Here is a 20,342-nt window from a genome sequence, read left to right as displayed (position 1 = left end):
CTTTCAGAATATAACAGGCTGATGTTATAACAAATCTTATCATGGAAGTTCTTAACCTCTTAACTCAGGAGTTTCCACTGAGAAACAAACATTCGTAGTGGGGAATATTTTTTGACTGAAAATGCTTGCTAATTATTATGATGTGGGTAATGAGTTATCTCATCACGCACATTATTTGCTGTGAAGGACATGTTCCACCCATTATGTGCTTCCGTGAATGGCAAACAAACTCGTCCAGCACATTATGTGCTGAAGAAGAGTTATGTAGTCCTGCCTGTTTTGACATAAATATGTCTTATGACTGACGGTCATCTGAAAACTGCGTTATGGCCATTAGAGTCACAAATGTGTGACAGTAGTGTAACCCTAGCAACTGTGCAGGCTATGGCTGATGGTCATCTGAAATTAGCAGCCATTGATGGTTGGCCATGATTGAGAGACATATTTATGATAATTTGATTTTTGTAAAATGAAAAGTGGTTTCTTTTGATTTACATTTGGTAATTCAAACCATAATTCAATATTTGACTCAACTTCTTGCAACTACATTATAATGAGACTACGTTTGACACTAAGTAACATCCAATAAAATGATGCCATTCTTGTAATGAAGTACATTATTATTACACTATATGAATTTGTCTTATAACAATATAACAAGAAAAGCAGTACAAAGTAAAAGTAAAGGACTGTACTGTTCGTGGTGTTACAAAAAGAATTGTAAGACTATCTTCAAAATCAATTTTCTTCAATGAGTCTATTTACAATTGTAAAGAAGCAAGCTCACTGTGAGTTTCACCACTTATGTTATCCTCGCTGTTTCTCGCTATTCAAAGAGCTATCATCTAATTTGTCATCTGAATCAATGAGATGAAGAATAGTTTCATCATCCAAACGAGCATGATTAGCAATTATGTACGGAAGGAAATGCAATAAAATATTGACGCACAGTGTGGTGCAGCTAGTCTGGAACCTATTGACATCTATAAAGCGATCATAGAACTACACTCAGCAACAAAAGGAGATGAGACAACACATCCCGGCCAGCAGATAAACAATTTTTGAAGGCTCTAGACAAGTGAACACATCATTACCCAATTGCTTTACAAATAAAAAGTCTTTTTGGATGGGAGGATTTTTCTACCTAACATGTTTTTAATATGTCATTCGTGATCATTGTATTTTAATTCCACACACTTCATCAGTGTTTTTTAATTGTTTGCATAAATGTAATATTTGAGCTTCTACTGAGGATGGCCTTTAGATAGACTGAAACATGTATAGATATCGCCCATCTAATATGGATTATTGTTTTGTATTGAAAAGGAGGATTATATAAGACTTTTTATTTGTAAAGTGATAACCGTCAATACGGAATGAGATTTATAACATGCAATTACCCAATTGAGTAACAACTATTGGTAGATGAATTAACTCATCAAGCCCTGTTAAGAGGTTAATAACATCTGAAGGATAAAACTGTTTTATTCTGTGGCAACAATTGTAATACAAACTTTGGAGGTGCAGGGAATAAAGAAACAAAACAATGCTTTTGCAAGACTTAAAACTTTGCTGAAGAGCAACATTCACAGTGTAGGTTGTGCAGAGCACATAGTGCATAATGGGGTACAAACCAGTGCTGATATTCTCCCAGTAGACACAGAAACCATTGTAAACGAAATTTTACAATATTTCCACATTCACACAATTCGTGTTAAAGAACTGAAAGAGTTTTACCAGTTTGCTGAATTGGAGTATAAACAAGTGTTTGGTAATGTAAAATGTATGCGGCTTTCCTTGGAACTGCCTATGAATAGAATCACTGATATTTACAAGGGGCTAAAATCTTACTTTTTGTTTCGAGAAACAAATGCTGTACAATCTTAAAATCTTTATTTAGGGATCCCCAATCACTGTTCTGACCCTATTTTATTCAGAGCCAATTGAAAGTGTTTTTATCAACCATAAAAGATATTAAAGCAGCAGATATGTCAGCAAATGAAGTTTTGGAGTTGTTAAAAATACTGATAATGAAAATGAAATCAAAAAGGTTGAAAAATTTCAAACTATGAAAATTCAGTCAATGAAACTTAAAGAATCTGAATTCTTGGAAATTTCCAGTTTATTTTATGACACATTAATTGACTATGCTGAAAAATGGGCTTACCCATTTCATGTGCTAAAACCATTTTACTGGGTGCAGCTCAAAAATCCTCTTCTTTGAAAGTTATTTCAGCAGTCTTTACATTTTAGCACACTTAGATGGAAGTATTCTGAAAGAAATATGTGAAGAGGAACTTTTTGTTAAATATGTATTTGAAGTGAAAAACCGTGAACTTTTAAGAGTGTTGGTAAATAGTGGTCTGTTATTTTCAACTACCTTGCATTCCAAGATATCTGTTCCAAATATTTGCAGCTCATTACCGCATTTGTGCTAGCTCTACCCAGTATTAATGCTGCTGCAGAAAGAGTGTTTTCTATCACAAATGCTTTGTGGACTGATAAAAGAATAGATTTAGTCTGGAAAGTGTTAAGGACATTTGTACAGCCTCTCCCTGATTACTGATAACCCCTTTTATGCCTGATGGCAGTGTTGTTTTTCGGAGACTGGTAGAACTTTGTATAAAGCTGATAATTTGGTTCTTGACTAAGAGATGTTGTTATCATTGTTTTGAATGCCACCTAAGAATTTGGAGTGTGTGAGTTAACATATAAATTATGAACAGGAGAGTTTTCCCCCTCTTCAATACATAGTTGTATTTACAATGTTATTTACATTACATGGGACTAGTTTCAACCCTACTCAGGGTCATCATCAGCCATATTTAAACATAGGTCACAACATTTGACAAAATCCTAAAACATGTTTCTAAGCAGTAAGAACCTTATGAATATATAATTTACAGTATGATGTGTGGTTGAATTAGGCAAGCTGCTATGGCACTCAAAATGTTGCAAATGAAAGTGAAATATTACAAGTGACATAGGTAAGCAATATATATAAGTACAAGTATACGCATCACCAGCCTGCTACAAGATGAGGTATTCAGCCGCTATGGTTATCCAAGGTGCATTCTGTCAGACAACGGGAGTCAGTTCACGTCAAGGAAGTGGCAGCAAATGGTGACGGAATGGGGTGTGGAGCACTGGACTACCCCTATCTACAATCCACGGGCAGCAAATCCAATGGAACAATGGAACCAGGAGCTGAAAAGGATGCTATGAGTCCACCTGATAGACAAAGAACATCGACTGCGGGACTGTCAGGTACCACAGTCACACTTTGCCTTGTGACAACGCAACAACCACATCACTGGCTATTCCCTAGCAGAGCTGTTTCTTGGTCGACAGCTGTACGGCACCGGAGATTGGTAAATTCATCCACCACCCACTTCGGGTCAAGATGATGCAGCTGTTCCCCTGGTAGAGTGGCAGCAGCAGCAGCAGCAGAATTAAGGAGAAGCAAGCTTTGGCCGAGGAGAGATCTCTTACCCAGGCCAAGGCTCAAGATGTCGAAGAGACCCAGATCTTCCTACCAGAACAATAAGTACTGCGATGTAACCACCCAGTCAGTAATAAGGTTGGAGGGTTTCACGCAGGTCTCGCACCGAAGTGGGTTGGTCCCATCGAGGTGGATAAACAGCTGGGCCATGGGGTCTACTTACTAAAGACCAACCCTCCTGTCAAGGTCCACGCATCGGAGTTGTGGTGAGTCATCCAACCGCTGCGCATACAGAGTAACCCTGCAAGAGAGGCTACTAATGACAAAGCACCATCCGGTCATCGGGAGAACAACACATCGACTATCATCGAGGAAGAGGCTATCAACGAGGCAACTCTGACCCCCGACACGGCCTGCTGGTCAAGAGGAGGAGAGCACATCCAGCAACATCAAGGAAGAAAGAAGATACAATCTACGTCCAAGGCAAAGTTGATGAGTGTGACAAAGTGTGAAAATTGTTTCAAGTTATAGGGGGAATATTGATGCAAGTGCGATAACAGGTATAACTTGAAAACACTATTCTCTCACCCGTGGGTAACTAATACAGATATCGAGCTTGAATTATTATGGCTATTATTATTATTATTATTATTATTATTATTATTATTATTATTACATCATGTGTACATACAATATGATCGAGTTGTTTTTGAGGTTATGTCATGAAACGAGCAGTGTATATAGACATTTATATCAGTTCAGTTAATGTAAATTAATATTATCATTTATTCTTACCTGTATATATAAATTGTAATCCATAATTATGAAATACGCTGTAACTTCCAGAATGGCAATAGGCACAAGAACGATTGAGAATATTCGATACATTATAACCTATATATTAGACACCCCAGAATTTTCACGAAGATATATTTTGTAATGTAACTTTCTAGAAGCCTGGCCAGGCACATATATAAGGGGACGATCTTGACAGTAGAAGTTAGTTATTGTTTGGAAGTTATTGGTGGACAAGTTGTTGTTTAGTAAAGTTATGGTGTAGCAAGTATATATCCCTGGCTGATATGCAATATTTGCAGTCTCCATATTGAAATACACAGTCATCTGTTCCCAACTGTGTTTCAAAGTTGTAATCTCCATGTGCAGCGATTGGTAGTTGTTTTTAGTAATGGCGGCTCTGTTGATATTCTCGAAGTGAAGTGTTTTCTTGTGATACTGTGCTTAAGGTTATGCGTGTGTTAAGTTGTGAATATATGTGAATAAAATTAATTGTACCATCTGACAGCATCTCATGTACGTCTGTGTGGGTACGTTAATATCCAATCAATCCGGATAAGTCCAGCTTTGTCATTCAGAAGATCCAAGGGATGGAAAGGCAAGGTCTCACCAAACCCTCTACATTCTGTTAGGCTTCACCTATCATACTACCAAAAAACAAGAATGGGGAACAATGACTGTTTGTGGACTTCCACAAGTTGAACGAGAAGACCGTTAGTGACGCCCATCCCATGCCTGACCTGAAAGAGTCACTGAAACAAGTAAGTGGGTCTAGGGTTTTCAGCACGCTGGATCTCAATTTCAGATATTGGCAAGTGGAGGTCAAGGAAAGTTCTAGTCCACTGACCACCTTCATGACACCGAGAAAATTTTACGAGTTTACAGTAATGTCTTTTGGACTGAAGAATGCTCGTGCAACCTTCATGCAACTGATGGATAAGATATTGCCAGGATATGTTGGAGATTTCTGCCAAGTGTATCCCAACGACATCTTAACCCACAGCAAGAATTTTCAAGAACACCTTGCACACTTGACGAAATTGCTGGAACGACTGAAAATTCATGGACTGATACTGCCAGCTGGAGAAGTGCCACTTTGTCCAATCCTGCATGGAACATTTTGGCCATGTTGTAACATCTGAAAGTTTAGAAAGGCAACCGGAGAAGAATTGCGCTATCGAGGAAGATGAACGCCCACGAACCAAGCGACAAGTAGGTCAGTTCCTCGGCTTGTGTGGATGGTATAGCAGCTTCGTGCCACACTTCGAAGAGAAGACAATACCACTCACCGATCTACTCTATAACAACCAGCCATTGTGATGGACCAGCAAGGAAGAGGCAGCATTCCAAGGCATTAAGGCTGTGATATGCAACGCTCCTGGTTTAGCCCATCCCAACCCTCAACAGAAGATGAGCCTGCAGACAGACGCCAGAGATTCCAGGAGAGGAGTGACAGCGGAAAGGACATCATTAAGTAGGCCTGCAGAAAGCTATCTCCCACCGAACAACGCTACTGCACTGCCGAGAAGGAAGCCTTAACCATGGTGTGGGCCATGGGCAAATTCAGAGGCTACTTGGAGGGAAGGAAGTTCCAGCTATACACCGATAATGCAGTTCCCAAATGGTTGAACTTGGTTTCTGGCTTGAAATCTAAACTGATGCAATGGGATCTGTTAATTGCAGAATTTAATTTTGATGTGTGTCACATCCCAGGATCGATGAACATAGGTGCAGAGAATTTATCCAGGCACCCGGAGATGGAACCTGAAGGTAGGAGCACCATTGTCGAGAGGGAGTTTCCACAAAATCAACCGAGTGAATCCAATGAACCTGTCCTTATGATCATCAAGAAGGAGCTTGATCTGGGAGTAACCAAGCAATGGCAAGAACAAGACAAGCCTTGTAGGACCATGACACAGTGGATTAGAAGGCAGAACACCGATAGTCGACTCATCCCAAGGAATTCAAGATGTGCTACAAGAATTTCTAAGTTGACAGAGGAATCTTGATGTACAGATCACACCTCTCCGATATGCCTGCAGTAGTGTTGATCCCTAGACTGCAAACGAAGGACATCCTCAAGAAATTCCAATGCAGCACCAAAGCCAGGACATCCAGGAGGTGAATAGACGTATCAGTCTATCCGGCGAAGATTCTTCTGGGTCAACATGCGGAAGGACATCCTGAACTATGTGAAGGGGTGCTACATCTGCGCCTGTACCAAGGCAAGCAATAGGAAGGCAGATTCCAGTCAATGAGGAAGACGGATGCAGTGCTCTTGGGAGGACATAGCCCTGGACTTGATGGGTCCTTACCCTAGAACATCAAGGGGTAAAACAGGACTGCTTGTAATAACTGACATCTTCACAAGATGGTTTGAGGCCTTTCTGATACCAGAAGCCACGACGGGATGCATCACGTCTTCTACAAGATGAGGTATTCAGCCGCTATGGTTATCCACGGTACATTCTGTCAGACAAAGGAAGTCAGTTCACATCAAGGAAGTGGCAGCATATGATGCCTGAATGGAGTGTGGAGCACTACCCCGCCTATCTACAACCGAAGAGCCAATTCAACAGAATGACGAAACCAGGAACTAAAAAGGTTGCTATGGATCCACTTATAGGCAAGAAACATCGACTGTGGGACCGTCAGATACCACAGTCACTCTTTGCCCTGCGATGACACATCAACAGTGTCAGTGGCTATTCCCCAGTGGAGCTGTTCCTTGGTCGACAGCTATACGGTACTGGGGATTGGGAGATTCGTCCACCACCCACTTCTGACCAAGATGAAGCACCTGTTTCCCTAGCAGAGTGGCAGCGTAAGCAGCAGCAGGACATCAAGTAAAAGCAAGTTTTGCTGCTGTATATCGGTTAGGAGCGGGGACCGGGGGAGAATACGTGGCCTAGGCTTTGGTCTGTCAGATCGCCACTGCTAACCATCAACCATGTGTTACTCATCGTATATATTTCCTCACCTCATATATATATTTTTTTAACTTAATGATATAGATAACAGATTGCTGGTATTTCACTCCCGGTTACTTCTACATCCTTGTAGGAAGACACTGCAGGGCTGCTGTTATAGGAACAATATAGTTTTCTTTTTATTGGTAGATCTGCTAAAATGAAATGCAATTTTTCAGGTTTAGTGTTCTCTTTTGTTGGTTGGAATCTAACCCGCGATGGTGGGTCGGACACCACCACTGATATCCCGAGGAAGCTAATAAACTAGTGAACAATGGGTACACTGTAAAATTCAACATTTTTATTTAATAATAATAATAATAATAATAATAATAATAATAATAATAATAATAATAATAATAATAATGGTGCATAGCATCTGTATAGCCTTTGTGGTGACCTAATGAGGATAAAATGAGCGGCGAAGACATCAAACACCTATTCCCCAAGCCAGGGGAATTAACAGTATGAGGGGGTTGATTCTGAAAATTGAACCGGGACCATCGGACCAAAGGCAAGCATTCTATCCATTTAGCAACAAAGCCGGACTTTAATTTGCTAAACCTTAGGCTACATCTCTACTGATCAGGTGTTGAGTACTGACAGTAGCGAGGCCAGGGCAGTAGTTTGTGAAGCAGCCTTGACAACACTAAATCATCCATCGAAAAGGGGTAACCTAAGTCTAGTGATGGCCCACATCTTAATCCCAGCATACGCCACTGTACAAAACGTATCCTGAAAACTGGCCATGAACAAAGGGTCAGCGAAATAGTGATAGAAATTTGTTTGCGTCCACTGCTGGTAAATAACAGTAAGAAAAGCCCTAGAAAGGTGCTCTGTTACTCATGTCGAGAAAATTCTGAAATTTGTATGTACCATGCAGAATGGGATGATCCTAATATATCTACTGTAACTGGTAAGATTTTATATATTTTACGTTTCTATATCTTAAGCCAAGCTCAAATGAGAAATGTTTCTGTATGTGCATTATCCTCTCAATTAGTAAGATGTTAAGGATTATTATTCATTTTATATTGGTGTTACGGATCAACTCTCGTTTAACCAACATGTGCTCTGGGCGGGGTAAGCGCTGCCATCTGCAATATCGCTGTAAACACAATTCTCGCGGCACAGAGCAGGCAGTATACAGAGATTGAGACGGCGGTGTTAAAAACAAATGACTCAAGCCAGTATGTGCCAAACTCAAAACAGAAGCAATTCTCAACTAACTTGAACACAATCCATGACCTTAGGTAGCACTTAGAAACAACAGTAGTGACAACTTTTAATGAACATGAAATTTAGGTAAACATCATTCAGTTCAATATCTCTCTGCGAGACTTCACTATTTACAGGCATTAGAAAGGAAGCCTACAATTAGGGAGAGGCCATAAAGTTGTTACAATTTTATAAAATTCTGCTGGAAAATGTACAACTCCTGAATATGTAGTGATAATATCTTACTTATAACTTTAGGCAATTGTCCTAGTTACATACAAATGTGTGTCAATGTTCTTTCATTTCTTCATTTTTCCATATTTAATTTCACGAGAGTAACTCTCCCTTTAACGTTATTTAATATTCGTATCTGCGAGGTACTACATTTGTAAGCCAACAACGTACGCTTTCTGTTGGTGAGTCCGTGAACTAACCAGCTATAGTGGGAGAAGGTCATGTCACTCGCTTCTTGGTGATAATGTACTAAGTCATTTTTTTCTTTGTCGAGGTCTAGAGCAGACAAAATTATTTAGTCCTCTAGCTAAGCCAATCTTTTGCCTCTTGTGGAAGAGAAAAAGAAGAAATAAGCAGTCAGATGTATAGAACTGGACTTCATCTAACCTGCTGAGGTTCTTGGTAAAGTTTTTTGTAAGTGGCAGAACATCATTTATGATTTAAATCTTACAATTGTGGACTGGGTAATCGATCTTTGTATTATGCCAATCAGTCCAACTGTTATGGAGTGTATACTTTTTATTTTGGATTAGTAGAGGATCCACGTTGAGTAAGTACTGGAAAATAAATTATTTTTATGTTTTAATTTGCTCTATTTGGTTTTTATTATAATGTTCGGTCTTATGTTTGAATTATTTTCAATGTCACGCCATTATATTTTGATCCATTATTTTCTTTTTCAAAATTTAATTGACCTATAGCTGTAATATTTAGGTTGTTATTCATGTCTTATCCTGAGCCTCTGTGGCTCAGACGGGAGCATCTCACCGCTGGATACCGTGGTTCAAATCACAGTCACTCCATGTGAGATTTGTGCTGGACAAAGTGGAGGCGGGACAGGTTTTTCTCCGGGTACTTCGGTTTTCCCTGTCATCTTTCATTCCAGCAACACTCTCCATTCTCATTTCATAGCATCTATCAGCCATTAACGAATCGCTTTGGGAGTGGCAACCCCATTGTACTAATTGCCTATATATGACTCATTCATTATATCCCTGACCCGGTCAATGAATTTAAAAAAACAGGTTGTAGGTTTTCATTTATGTCTTATCCCATTTTTCTTTTCTTTCTCATTTTATTCTGCCACTTTCTAGTTTTTGTTGATTTTAATTATTTGAACTTTTCTTCCCTGTAATTTATTATTTACTAGGGATGTTTTCTTGGATTTAATTCATAGGTCAATACAGGTTATGGTTCCTATCTTTCAGGCTTAAACTTATTTTCCAGTTCTTTACTTAACCTGCCTCTAAATACCTCTTGTTTAATTTTTTTTCTTACGCTTAAGAAATTAATTTACATAGGGATGATAGTTCCCTTTATCTTTTAAGTTACTATTATTCAGTTAATGAATATGGTTTTTTGAGATTAATGGATTAGCAGAGTTATCGTTTCTGTCCATTGATCATAATTCTATTGTGTTAAAAAGATTATTTTCTATTCTTCGAACAGAGATACCTGGTATTATATTTATCTAAATACTATTTATCTATTTAATTTAAGAAACCATACTTCATAAAAATGGAAAGGCACAGGAGTAAAACAACTGAGGAAAGGATATAAACTTCACTGGATGGGTAACAAAACCAAAGCTAGGAATGGTGTCAGATTTGTATTGAGAGAAGATATAGATGCTGTAAGTGAAGTGATATACTGTATGTGAATGACAGAATCATCAAACTGGATGTCTCCTTCAATAAGGAGGTGTTAACAGTCATACAGGTATATGCCCCACAGTCTGGATGTGATGAAGAAGAAAAGGAGCAATTTCGATCTGACCTGAGGAAGCTACTAAGGAGTAGAAAATGTATTAGTGATGGGTGATCTGAATACATAAGAAGGAACAGACAGACTTGGTTATGAAAATATGTTGGGCCTGAATGGTTTTGGTACCGGGAACCAGGAAGTCTCTAGATTTTTGTGTGAGAAATGGCTTAAAAATAAATAACACCTGGTTTCAAAAGCAATTATCTTGCAAAATTACAAGGTATAGTTGAGAAGACCATCCAAATCCTTAATATATTACATAATATCTGATGGAAAATCTGGTCAAACTATTTGTGACGTTAAGGTTGTATCAAGTGAGAGCTTAGATAGTGACCACAGACTGCTTCTTGCAATCACCTAAAATGTAAAAATCCACACACCAAGAAAAAACAAAACAATCAAAAATTAAAACCTGAGAACTGAAAAAGTAGAAAACAAAATGATGTATACAAAAAAGGTGTCCTCCAAAATACCTGCAGACAGAACACCAGGAGGAAATACAGAGTGGAACAGATTCAAATAATGTCTTGTTGGAACTGTTGTAGAAATACATGGAAAAATTGGTAGTAAAGTAAAGGAAAGAAAAAAAACAGCCTGCTGGAATGATGAAGTAAAGAGTGCAGTTCAGAAGAAAAATGAAGCAAGAAAGGCTCAATATAAAGAAATTCAGAAAGGAGATGAAAAAGATGAATTAAAAATGAGTGAATTGCAACAGACATAGAGAGATTGTAGACTGCGAGTGAAACGAATAGTAGCAGAAGAAAAACAAAAGTCTTGGATTGATTTTACAAATAAATTGGAAGAAGTAGGAAATCAAATTTCAAATTGCTATACAGTGTTATTAGAAATACCAGGAGTAATTATGAGCAAATAACAGCTTTACAGAAACCAGATGGGAGCATCACTAGGAAAGAGACGGAAATAAGATAAATTATGAAATTGCACTTTGAGAATTTATACAATGTAATAAAGAAGGACTCCAGTCTTAATGCACAGATTCAGTCAAGCTGCAGTGATAGAAACGCCACCAACTTGGAGTGAAGTAAAATCAGCTCTTAAAAATATATGCAATGAACGAGCTAATGGCTTTGATGAACTAAATGCAGACATGATTAAAACTGCTGGCCCACAAGGAATTCACTGGCTATACATGGTGATAAGGGCAATATGGAAGGATAAAATAATACCTGATAACTGAAAAAAGGGAGTTATAGTTCCCCTGTTCAAGAAAGGAAGTCAAAACAAGTGCAGCAACTATAGAGAGTTTACCTTACTCTCCCATGGTTTAAAAATATTTGAGAATCTAGGCAACTTGTGTTTCCCTTTCCTTTATTTAAGATCTTCATCACTGAGTGTCACCAGGTGTCACGGATTTCGTTCATTTCCACGCACTTATTGAACAGTGATGTTCACATTGTTACTGGAAGAGCAATTCGGCTTTCAATGAGGGAGATCTACAATAAATGCAATAAAGAATCTGACTGACAACATAGTGGATGCCTTCAGACATCCAAAAGGGAAACTTTACATGATCTTCATAGACTACAACAAAGCGTTTGACCTAGTGGACAGGGGAAAGCTACTGAAAAAACTGGGAAACATAATAGGATATATTAATCCTTTAACGAACATCATTAGGACTATTCTTGCTTATAATTACATCACTGTAAACGATAATGTCTCTATCTCGAATCCCATAATGTAGATGAACTGAGTACTACAGGGCGATCCAACGAGCCCCATACTCTTCAATATACCGGTCTAAGACCTAATACCCACTATAAAGGTCGAACACGACGAGGTACATATATACATGTATGCAGGTGACATGGTACTCGTATCAAAAAAGAACGAAAAACTACAGGCTGCTTTCAACAAGCTGAACATTTGGGCAGAGGACAATAAATTCAGAATTAATCAACAGAAGATGGTACAAATGATCAATCAAATCAATCAATCAATCAATCAATACTGATCTGCATTTAGGGCAGTCGCGCAGGCGGCAGATTTCCTCTCTCTTGTTTTCCTAGCCTTTTCTTAAATGATTTCAATGACATTGGAAATTTATTGAACATCCCCCTTGGTAAGTTATTCCAATCCCTAACTCCCCTTCCTATAAATTAATATTTTCCCCAATTTGTCCTCTTGTATTTCAACTTTATCTTCATATTGTGATCTTTCCTACTTTTAAAGACGCCACTCAAACTTATTCGTCTACTAATGTCATTCCACGCCATTTCTCCGCTGACCGATCGGAACATACCACTCAGTTGAGCAGCTCGTCTCCTTCCTCCCAGTTCTTCCCAGCCCAAACTTTGCAACATTATTGTAACGCTACTCTTTTGTTGGAAATCACCCAGAACAAATCGAGCTGCTTTTCTTTGGATTTTTTCCAGTTCTTGAATCAAGTAATCCTGGTGAGGGTCCCATACATTTGAACCATACTCTAGTTGGGGTCTCACCAGAGACAAATATGATCTCTCCTTTACATCCTTACTACAAACCCTAAACACCCTCATAACCATGTGCAGAGATCTGTATCCTTCATTTACAATCCCATTTATGTGATTACCCCAATGAAGATCCTTCCTTATATTAACACCCAGATACTTACAATGATCCCCAAAAGGAACTTTCACCCCATCAACACAGTAATTAAAACTGAGAGGCCTTTTCCTATCTGTGAAACTCACAACCTGACTTTTAACCCTGTTTATAAACACACTATTGCTTGCTGTCCATCTCACAACATTATCAAGGTCATTTTGCAGTTGCTCACAATCTTGTAACTTATTTATTACTCTATAGAGAATAACATCATCCGCAAAAAGCCTTACCTCTGATTCCACTCCTTTACTCATATCATTTATATATATATAAAAACATAAAGGTCCAATAATACTGCCTCGAGGAATTCCCCTCTTAATTATTACAGGGTCAGAGAAAGCTTTGCCTACTCTAATTCTCTGAGATCTGTTTTCTAGAAATAAAGCCACCCATTCAGTCACCCTTTTGCCTAGTCCAATTGCCCTCATTTTTGCCAGTAGTCTCCCATGATAAACCCTGTCAAATGTTTTAGACAGGTCAATCGCGATACAGATCATTTAACATCCAGAATCCAAAATATCTGCTATATCTTGCTGGAAGCCTACAAGTTGAGCTTCAGTGGAATAACCTTTCCGAAAACCAAATTGCCTTCTATCGAACCAGTTATTAATTTCGCAAACATGTCTAATATAATCAGTAAGAATGCTTTCCCAAAGCTTACATGCAATGCATGTCAAACTTACTGGCCTGTAACTTTCAGCTTTATGTCTATCACCCTTTCCTTTATACACAATGGCTACTATAGCAACTCTCCATTCATTTGGTATAGCTCCTCTGACCAAACAATAATCAAATAAGTACTTCAGACATGGTACTATATCCCAACCCATGGTCTTTAGTATATCCCCCGAAACCTTATCAATTCCAGCTGCTTTTCTAGTTTTCAACTTTTGTACCTTATTGTAAATATCATTGTTATCATATGTAAATTTTAATACTTCTTTAGCATTAGTTACCTCCTCTATCTGGACATTTTCCTTGTAACCAACAATCTTTACATACTGCTGACTGAATACTTCTGCCTTTTGAAGATCCTCACATACACACTCTTCTTGCTCATTAATTATTCCTGGAATGTCCTCCTTGGAACCTGTTTTTGCCTAAAAGTACCTATACATACTCTTCCATTTTTCACTCAAATTTGTATGAATGCCAATTATGTTTGCCATCATGTTATCCTTAGCTGCCTTCTTTGCTAGATTCAATTTCCTAGTAAGTTCCTTCAATTTCTCTTTACTTCCACAGCCATTTCTAACTCTATTTCTTTCCAGTCTGCACCTCCTTCTTAGTTTCTTTATTTCTCTATTATAATAAGGTGGGTCTTTACCATTCCTTACCACCTTTAAAGGTACAAACCAGTTTTCACATTCCTCAACAATTTATTTAAACCCATCCCAGAGTCTGTTTACATTCTTATTTACCATTTTCTACCGATCATAATTACTTTTTAAAAACTGCTTCATGCCAGCTTTATCAGTCATATGGTACTGCCTAATAGTCCTACTTTTAAAACCTTCCTTTCTATCACATTTATTTTTAACTACGACAAAAACAGCTTTGTGATCACTAATACCATCTATTACTTCCTTTTCTCTATAGAGCTCATCTGGTTTTACCAGCACCACGTCCAGGATATTTTCCCCTCTAGTTGGTTCCATCACTTTCTGAATCAGCTGTCCTTTCCATATTACCTTATTTGCCATTTGTTGGTCATGCTTCCTGTCGTTCGCATTTCCTTCCCAATTGACATTTGGTAAATTAAGATCTCCCGCTACAATCACATTCCTTTCCATGTCGTTTCCCACATAGCTGATTATCTTAGCAAATAATTCTGCATCCGTGTCAGCGCTACACTTTCCCGGTCTGTACACTCCAAAGACATCATGTTGCCTATTATCTTTAGAAATAAGCCTTACACCTAGAATTACATGATTTTCACCTTTAACTTTTTCGTAGCTGACAAATTCTTCTTTCTTGATTAATTAATTTCATTATGTTCCGTATTGATATCTACCATATACCATAGAAAGAAAGAGAGATCAACCTGATCAATACTTATTTATTAATTTTTTTTTTTAAAAAAACAGGACCGGTTTCAACTCCTCACAAAGTCATCTTCAGCTGTCATACATTTACATTAGACTACACATTCTCAATAGTAATACCTTGCCAAATTTAAAACAATTTTGTATTGAATGACATCAAGTAGTCATGTTTTCGAGTGGTTATCCTGTTTGCATATTTAAGTTTGTTTGAAGACTAATATTAAAAAGATAACTATTTTGAAACACATTAAAAGTTTACATTATACGGTAAAAACACATTACTATGTACATTTGTACTATCACCTTTCAAGTTATACAGATAAAACAAGTTCTTAATACAATTCGTCAGGTGTAAAAAGGTAATATGCTTGAATACAGCTGTATCAGCTCTTATTGTTGTGTTAGGCTTTATACCTTGTCAAGTGAAGAAACATGTGTCGGAAGTTGAATTGACATATACATAATGGAACGTATTATGTTCATAATAGTAAAATAGGTAACTTAAAAACTGTGTTGATTGACAAGTTAAATATAAACCATGTAAAACACATTAATTGCACATAAGGTAAAAGTACACTCCAAGATGTAAACATCTATTGATGAATCAAAATGAAAAGTATAAACATTCATGAAGGTATATGTTGAGCTCATATGGGACATTTCTTTCATTGCGTATACATACTAAGTTCATATGGGGCACTTTGCATCATTATATAATGTTTATATAGAGTCCAAGCACTGTGTAGCTTGCATTTTTCTAATATTGTTAAAGTGTTCTGGTTTGAAGATGAGTGTGTGCTGCTGAAGTTGTTCATCTTGAAACCGTTAAAAGCAGGGTACACTGGTGTGTAAAAACAGTTGTAGTAGGTGGCCCTCATCCGGTCTATGACATCTGATGACTATCTGTAAGAGGTAAATTAAATTAATTAGAAATTTTAAAGGTGTTCGAGAGTGTCTACTTGTGTGTATGTGTACGTAAAAGTTACTTACTGCTGTTGAATGGTTGGGAAGCGTACAGCTTGGCTGCTTGGCATGTACTTTAGCGTGTACTTCTGGTGCTGGTGTCCATCGCCGCGATGGGAGTGGAGGGGTGGGTAGGAAGAGTTGTTATGTGAGTAGGGGCGGAGTTAGGCGTGTACGTCACTTGCGCCATGGTTTGCGTGTGACGTTGTTTGTTGACTGTTGTAAGATAGTAATATTTTACAATAGGGATAATTTTGTTCAATAAAATATTACTTTTTTAAGTTATTTCGTTAATGTTGAAATTGGGGTTGGTATATTGGTCTACTGTTATATTAAGTTCTTCTGTAATATTTCTGTAATATATTTCTGTAATATTTCCATCCACCTGTTAAAAATCTTACGAATACAGTATTCGACGAAACAGAAATTGACATATTGAGTAGAGGTCCGAAGCATAATTGGGGCAACTTGTCAATTTTACAAAATATTATGACTACTGTCGCGGAAGCTGAACTAGCAATACAGAAAATTCCATTTGACCTGCGAGAAGAAATTAGACATGACATTGCAAAAAAACTACCACAGTATATCAACAAAGTACAAGAAAATAGTTCACACAGTAACAAGACGAATATAACACAGATAAACACTCTTAAAAATAAAATTAAACAGAACAGTCTAGTCATAACAAAAGCAGATAAAGGCAATACTACAGCAATAATTGACAAAGATGAATACATTAAAAAAAACGAAAGAATGTTTCAAAAATGACACCTTCCGGATCATACGTAAAGATCCTACAAATATGATACAAAGAAATCTCAAGACCTTACTCAAAAACACACACTTCTTACTTACAGAAACGGAAGCAACAAATCTCATAATAATGAACCCCCATCTACAGCCTGCAAAAGCTCTTCCAAAAATACATAAAGATAACACACCTATGAGACCCATAGTTAAATTACAGAGCAAGTCCTACATATAAGTTATCACAATTTATTCAAAAATTTCTTAAAAAACATTACCATTTCCAAGCCAATAGAAATATACGCAATTCAGTAGATATCTGTTATAAAACTAAGGAGATACGTTTAGAACAATATCATTCCTTAGCATCATACGACATAACTAATATGTATCTGAATATCTATGTTAAAAAACCATAGATATAATTTTATCCAATCTCAAAACTCATAGTAAACTAAGTAATCTAGAAATTGAGGAGTTCATAACATTACTAGAATTCACCGTTAACAACTTTTTCAGGTCCCATGATACAATTTATCAACAATCAGGATTACCGATGGGGTATACTAGCCGAAATATATATAGACCACCTCAAATACACCTCAATCAGTACAATAGACGGAATATTCTTTTGGTGCAGATTTGTTGATGACGTTTTTGCCATCATCGATAATAGACTAATCAATGACAACACTATTTTGGACACAATAAACATCATACACCCACATATACAGTTTACAAAAGAATCCGAGAATAATTGCAAATTAAACTATCTCGATTTGACTATCACTAGACAGACAAATCATTTGACCTTCAAAATTTTACGCAAGCCCACTCACACAATGAACACAATAAGAACAGATTCCATTCATCCCAATTCCCATAAAAAAGCAGCATATTACAGTATGGTTTATCGAGCCTTTAGTATACCACTTTAAAAAACTGACTTCAACGAAGAGATACATCTGATCCAAGAAATAGCAAGAAAGAATGGATACAAAAAAGAAATAGTTAATTCAATTATTCAGAAGTTCAAATATCGACCCAAAACAAGACTATTAAAAATAGACAAACCTAAGAAAAACTACGCAACCTTCACCTTCAATAACCCACACATATACCCATTAACTAACATTTTCAGAAAACATAACCTCGAAATAGCCTTCAGGACTACACATAATAGCAATAGCATCGTACATAATACCAAGACCGTTAACAATAACAACATATACCTTCGTTCCGGAGTCTACCAAATCAGTTGCAATAATTGCCTAACAAGTTACATAGGACGTACCGGTAGAAATTTTATTGTCAGATACAATGAACACGTCAATGCTACAAAGCATAATCATTTTTCGGTGATAGGTCAACACATGGTCGATTACAAACATAATTTTACCAATATAGATAATGACATGAAAATATTAAATACAAACCCCAAAGGACCCTTACTCAATATTACAGAAGAACTTAATATAACAGTAGACCAATATACCAACCCCAATTTCAACATTAACAAAATAACTGAAAAAAGTAATATTTTATTTAACAAAATTATCCCTATTGTAAAATATTACTATCTTACAACAGTCAACAAACAACGTCACACGCAAACCACAGCGCAAGTGACGTACACGCCTAACTCCGCCCCTACTCACATAACAACTCTCCCTACCCACCCCTCCACTCCCATCGCGGCGATGGACACCAGCACCAGAAGTACACGCTAAAGTACACGCCAAGCAGCCAAGCTGTACGCTTCCCAACCATTCAACAGCAATAAATAACTTTTACGTACACACACACAAGTAGACACTCTCGAACACCTTTAAAATTTCTAATTAATTTAATTTACCTCTTACAGATAGTCATCAGATGTCATAGACCGGATGAGGGCCACCTATTACAACTGTTTTTACACACCAGTGTACCCTGCTTTTAACGGTTTCAAGATGAACAACTTCAGCAGCACACACTCATCTTCAAACCAGAACACTTTAACAATATTAGAAAAATGCAAGCTACACAGTGCTTGGACTCTATATAAACATTATATAATGATGCAAAGTGCCCCATATGAACTTAGCATGTATATGCAATGAAAGAAATGTCCCATATGAGCTCAACATATACCTTCATGAATGTTTATACTTTTCATTTTGATTCATCAATAGACGTTTACATCTTGGAGTGTACTTTTACCTTATGTGCAATTAATGTGTTTTACATGGTTTATATTTTACTTGTCAATCAACACAGTTTTTAAAATACCTATTTTACTATTATGAACATAATACGTTTCATTATGTATATGTCAATCTAACTTCCGACACATGTTTCTTCACTAACACAACATTATAAGAGCTTATACAGCTGTATGCAAGCATATTACCTTTTCACACCTGTCGAATTGTATTAAGAACTTGTTTTATCTGTGTAACTTGAAAGGTGATAGTACAAATGTACATAGCAATGTGTTTTTACCATATAATGTAAACTTTTAATGTGTTTCAAAATAGTTATCTTTTTTAATATTAGTCTTGAAACAAACTTAAATATACGAACAGGATAACCACTTGAAAATATGACTACTTGATGTCATTCAATACAAAACTGTTCTAAATTTGGCAAGGTATTACTATTGAGAATGTGTAGTGTAATGTAAATGTATGACAGCTGAAGATGACTTTGTGAGAAGTCGAAACCGGTCCTGTTTAAAAAAAAATAAAAAATAAATAAGTATTGATCAGGTGGATCTCTCTTTCTTTCTTTCTTTCTATGATAAATTCTTCTTTCACCAGAATGAATACTCCCCCTCCCACCATTCCTATCCTATCTCTACAATACACACTCCAGTTCCGTGAGAAAATTTCTGCATCCATTATATAATTTCTCAGCCATGATTCAACTCTTATTACAATATCTGGTAAGTATATATCTATTAAATTACTTAATTCTATTCCTTTCTTTACAATACTTCTACAGTTCAACACTAACATTTTTATGTCATCCCTACTTGACTTCCAGATCTCTGTACCCTCATCACCACTCCCTAGATAACCCCGTTTCCCTGAATGTACCTCCCTATTACCCTTCTAAACAAATTTCCTAACTTATACGTACAACTGCGGTTTAAGTCTTCTGCAAGGGAGGCAGAACAGCATTAACAGAGAGAATTTACTATGAGAACGGAGGAGAAACTATGCCATTCGTAACCAATTTTAAATATTTGGGCATTACATTACAGACATCAGGAACTACTTATACCAGCAGACACATCAAGGATAGAGTGGCTGCGGCTGTAATAGCAATGAATGACATCTTGATCTTGCACAAACTTTCGGTTGAAGTCGCTGTGAAATTGTTCCATGCAAAAATATCCCCGATAATGATGTATGGACTAGAATTGATATGGGAACATCTCACTAAAAGAAATATTTGAGATATTGAAAGTATAAAAGCAATCTACATGAAAAAGGTGTTATGTTTGTCCAAATTCACTCTTTCAAGACTATGTTACGAGATGACAAGAGAGCTCTGCTATAGAGAAGAACT

The sequence above is a fragment of the Anabrus simplex genome, chromosome 1, assembly GCF_040414725.1.
Source record: "Anabrus simplex isolate iqAnaSimp1 chromosome 1, ASM4041472v1, whole genome shotgun sequence".
In the NCBI taxonomy this organism is placed as follows: Eukaryota; Metazoa; Arthropoda; class Insecta; order Orthoptera; family Tettigoniidae; genus Anabrus; species Anabrus simplex.
The sequence above is the reverse complement of the archived record's forward strand: the minus strand, read 5'-3'. Positions refer to the sequence as shown.